A 4931-nucleotide genomic window follows, 5' to 3' on the forward strand; every position below is an offset into this window, starting at 1 on the left:
CATGGAACAAGGTCAAAAGACAACAGGAGGAGATGAAGGGAAGACAGGAAATATGCATTTTGTTATTTTTGTTGAGAAGTTATGCTATAAAGGAGGGGGACTGATGTGGGGAGGTAGGGGAGACAAATGTGAAGCAAGCTAGCTTTTTAATTTATACTTTTTAAAGAAGAGAGAAAATATTGTAGCATGTTTGTCTGATAATTGAATGATGGAGAAGAAAAAAAAATGGCTGCCTGAGGAAAGATAAGAAAAAATTGCAAGTACAAATTATGAGTGTAAGCCAGATGGCAAGGAATCACATGGTTTTTTAGAAAAGGCATCTCAAGAAGGAGTAAAGGAAATAAGCCCACTGAAACCAGCAAAGCAGAGACACACTGAGGAAGCTTGGGACTACAGTTGTCTTTCGCTAAAGCTGTTACTTCTCTTATACCTGCTTTAGTTTATGATAAAGAAGTTGTTGGATTTTCAATTTCACTAGGCTGCAAGTAACTGGTCTCTCAGTTAATTTTTACTTCTGTTTGTATGTAGAGAATATCTTTTGTGTCAGAGTCATATTTCTTGTTACTTCTATCTATAGTTTCCTTGAGCTTGTGTTCATCTTTTCTGTGAGGAATAAGCTTAGGAATTCCCTGAGCCTGCACTGACAGGTTAACAAGGCATAAAGAATTATAAAGCCATAGGTAAACAAGATTAGGTAAATGGGTAAATGGCAAATGCCCCCATCATAGGACAGAGGTATAGGAATAAAGAATCTCAAGATAAAAACATCCAAGATGAGGTAAATAAGATTAGGTATTCAGGGCAGAAATGACCCCCAATTTAATGCAATAGCAGAAAGCTGCTTTCACTGGAAGGAAAGACCTAAATAGGTAAACAGGCAAATAGGACCATAGACCACAGCAGGGCCAAGTTGCCCTGAATAAAGCTAATTAGCAAAAGAAAGGTGCCTTGTTGACCCACAGGTAACAGGCTTGGTCTTTCTTGTCCCCTAGGGAAGTTTAGGTAAACCGAGGTGGGGCCTCAAGTTTGCTATAAACAACCTTCCACCCAGCACCAGAATCTTGTTTTATATTGAGCCAACCCCTAACACCACATATCTCCAAACCCCTCTTTTTCCCATGCCCATGAGTTATTGTTCACGGTTTGTTTCTCTGTGCATGTGCATCATGCTTGTAAGTCTTCTGATCCCAATAAAAATGAAGCAAGAACTCCTGTCTCCTCCTGGACTTTAGCCTCTTTCACCCTTTTAATCCTGCATCCTGCTCTCTTGCTAGCCAAGAGAGAACTCCAGAGCCAGAATCTAGGACACTTCCATGGGAATTTGTGGAAAATGGTCAAAAGCATCTAAAACATGGTGATATTTTCAATATTTACTTAATCAATGCTCCTAACATTACTCTCTGGTGAACATCTGCACTGCTTCTCAAAAGACTGTGAACAACAATGCCATCAATTTTATATATCAACTGTTTTCATCAATTTTATAAATTTGTTTCTCTAGCTCAACAGCCAACAGTGTCTGCATGCCCCTTTCCTTTCATTTAAGCCATCACTGCAGTGACCACAATCTGTAGTAATGCAGCTTTCAAAGTAGCTCTTGAACCCTTATCTTTGATTCATCAGGAAGCTTGCTATAAACATTGGGCCAGTGGGCGTACTTTCCAATGCTCGCTTCATATGTAGCCATGGAGATTGAAGAATACAAAGGAAACTCTCCTAGAATATGCACTAGTTTTCTAAGGCTGCTTATAACAAAGTATGACAAACTGGGTGGCTTCAAATAACAGAAATTCATTGCCTCCAGTTCTGAAGTCTAGCAGTCTGAAATCAAGATGTTGGCAGGGCTGTCTTTCCTCTGAAACCTGTAAAATAATTTTTCATCACCTCTTCTGAGCTTCTGATAGTTTGGCAGCAACCTTTGCCATTCCTTGGCTTACATATGCATCAGTCTGATCTTCCAGTCTCTATATGACATACTGCTTTGATATATGTCTGTGTATCTTTCCTTTTTTATAAGGACATCAGTCTACTGGATTATGGACCCGTTCTACTCCAGTATGACCTTATCTTCAATGATTCTATTTCAAAATAGAGGTACTGCGAGTTAGAACTTCAACATATTTTTTTAGGGGGGAAAATTCAGCCCATAGCAGAACAGAACCTCAGTTTGATTAGGTTTGTCAAACCTTAGTTTGACAGTAGTTCACTCTGTGGCTGGGTCAGAAGTTGTCTAGATTTGTGCCCAGCTGCATTTGATAATTACTGTGGCTCAGTGAACACCCTATATTTGGACTCCCTGCTTTTCTAAACAAGTTCATTTTGGCTATCCAGGTATGACTTCCTCTTTGTTATTGGTTTTGTGTCAAAAGCGGGGACTTGGAAATAACTTGTGTTTTATGTTTCAGACTACTGGCCATGAAAAACCAGTCCTATCCTGATTCCACTTGACATCACTGTGAAGTGCTGGAATTCACTCTGGCTGAGTGGTTACATAGAACTTATGAGTGGTCTCCCATGGAGGATGAGGTACATATTTTGTAAATGAAAAGAAGGGTATAATGGGCTTATGGGGTATCCAAAAAAAAAAGTGGAAGATGGCAGGAATAGTCACCCCCAACATCTGTTCTTATGTCTCTGATGATAATAAACTCTATTATTAGCTTGGCTTTGACAACATAGAGTAAAGGCCAAAATTTCCTGAGTTCCCTTACAGCTAAGTTATGGGCAGTTGAATATAAGTAGAATTGATCTGTGCAATTTTAGCACCATATCCACCATTTCCTTTTTTCCTACTGAGTCCATACTGTTGCTTAAAATGTCGACTTCATCCTAAACTGTCTTGGACTATGTGGCAAAAGCATTACCGTTTTTAAGCAAGGAAGCAAACAAGCAGAAAATAATGCATTCAAGAGGGATATGTATGTCCAGGACACACAACAGACACATGAGGTATAGCACAGAACTGCTAGATCTTGAAATCTTAGCAGAAACTCTGTGCATAAATCACAGAACTAAAATTAAACAAGAACAAGGCACTTGAATGAGCTTAGCAGACATTTAAATCTCTTGTCTCTGATACAACAGTAGTTAGTACTGCTTCTTTAAAATCAATAAACATCTTTAGAGTGCCTAGAATTTTTGAGGGCAAGGAAAAAATTAGCATGTTTTCTGAGATTAGCAGGCTTGAAGTTATAATGTATTTTAAGTCCTATCTGTAAAGTATATTCATTTTATTATTAAACTGACAAGAACGACACTACACTCGATCTTAGCCAAAAGGCCGAGAAGCGATTGTATATTCATTTTAAATGATTTATAGATTTCTTTGTTGAGTTCTTCTTTTACACATTAAGGTGGGTTTCTAATGGTCACATGGAAAATGACAGAGGAGAAAGATTCAGAGCTGTAGTATGCCTGTGTTGTTTGCCCTTCAGATAATAGAACTAGAGTTCAGATTCTAGTTAGACTTAAGTCTTTTCCTCTAGGCATTTCAGTGGCAGTTAATTTATTGACTCTGTATCATTATATAAAAAATTTTTAGGTCTACATTTGCATTCCATTTCTATTAAAAACATCCAGTACTCCTGCTTTTTAAATACCAAGTGACTCATTTACCAATTTGATAATTGTGCAACAGCACACATTAAATGCTTACAATAGTTGAAGAACTATGATTTAGAACTGTAATCACTAATATACTTTAATTATTTGAATCCCTGTATTAAGCAGATATCACTAGTCCATTATACACTTGACAAAATTAGATAGCAGAGAGCTGAGATTTATCCAAACCTAAATCCAACAATACATTCCTGTGTTCACTTTTTTTTCCAAGTGATTATTGTTCTTTTTTCTTTATAGTTGATTTCCATGTGTTCACTTTTAAAGCTTAGTAAAGGCAGAAAACTTTCTCAACCAACCAAGAGACATGTAACTTGCAAAAAAATTCAACCATTTATAACATGTTTAAAAAATTGGACTGAGAATTATGGGCAAAGATAAATAATATGCAAGTTCCCTAGCCCATTATTAGAATTACAAGTCATATCAGGTACTTCAAATTTATTCAGCTCTACATTGAAGCCATCTACTTAAAAATAATATTTCTCGTGTTTAAAATTCTAAAATGTGGCAAATATAGGACCTGTGTTACTTTACTTGAACCATGGATGCCTTTGGAAGATAGGCTAGGAGAAAGATACTCTTGCCACATATGCAAGAATATTAGCAAATGAGACCATGTTCATTGAGTCATGAAGAATGCGCCATGTAAAACTGTTCTAGAAATCAGATTGTAGCCTAATCGGATATGACTTATGCCTTAGAAGACAGTAGCACCTCTTTCCTTCCCTGTTTATAGTCACAATGCTACTATTTGTAATCTCCCAAGAATGTAGTATGGAGCTTGGAAGTGAGGTATAAGGAGATGGCTTTCTCTAGAGGGAGATGCTTGCTTAGATCTCAACCATGTGTCCTGGGGTCTGAACACCACATCAGAATCTCTACCCCAGAGAAGGAGGGCTGAGAAAGCAGAGGAGAGAAGAAAGGTGTCTCCACGCTGAGTGTTTTTCCTAATGTCCTGTGAGAACCAATAGGAAGGTAAACCTAAAGTACGTGGGATGAAAGGGAGGGTGCAGATGATGACTGGTAGAAGTTATAGGAAGACGTGATTTATGAATTGGGTTTTTGGGGTTAAAAATAAGCTATAGAAAGCACTTATGAGTTGAGAGAATGCAAGTGGAAGGCAAAAGGGGAATTAATTCTCCCTGAAAAAGTATGTGTACTCAAAGTTAAAGCAGGAGAAGTACTAGGGACAGACAGTAAACAGTTTTATATAATATGTAATGAGCTTTCTGCATCTGGAAGTTTTACAGTATAAATTTAAGAATTTAGGAACAAGAATTTAAGAACATGAGTAACTTGAGTCCATT

At 37.5% G+C, this 4931-nt stretch overlaps 1 non-coding gene across 1 annotated transcript; it reads right to left on the reverse strand.

The window, feature by feature from the left end:
- Window positions 1-3109: 3109 nt before the first annotated feature.
- LOC115292981 lies at window positions 3110-3292 on the reverse strand. Its single transcript, XR_003909275.1, has one exon. It is a non-coding gene; the product is annotated as a U2 spliceosomal RNA (small nuclear RNA).
- Between the last annotated feature and the right edge of the window lie 1639 nt (window positions 3293-4931).

Source organism: Suricata suricatta, chromosome 5 (genome assembly GCF_006229205.1).
Source record: "Suricata suricatta isolate VVHF042 chromosome 5, meerkat_22Aug2017_6uvM2_HiC, whole genome shotgun sequence".
Taxonomy (NCBI): domain Eukaryota; kingdom Metazoa; phylum Chordata; class Mammalia; order Carnivora; family Herpestidae; genus Suricata; species Suricata suricatta.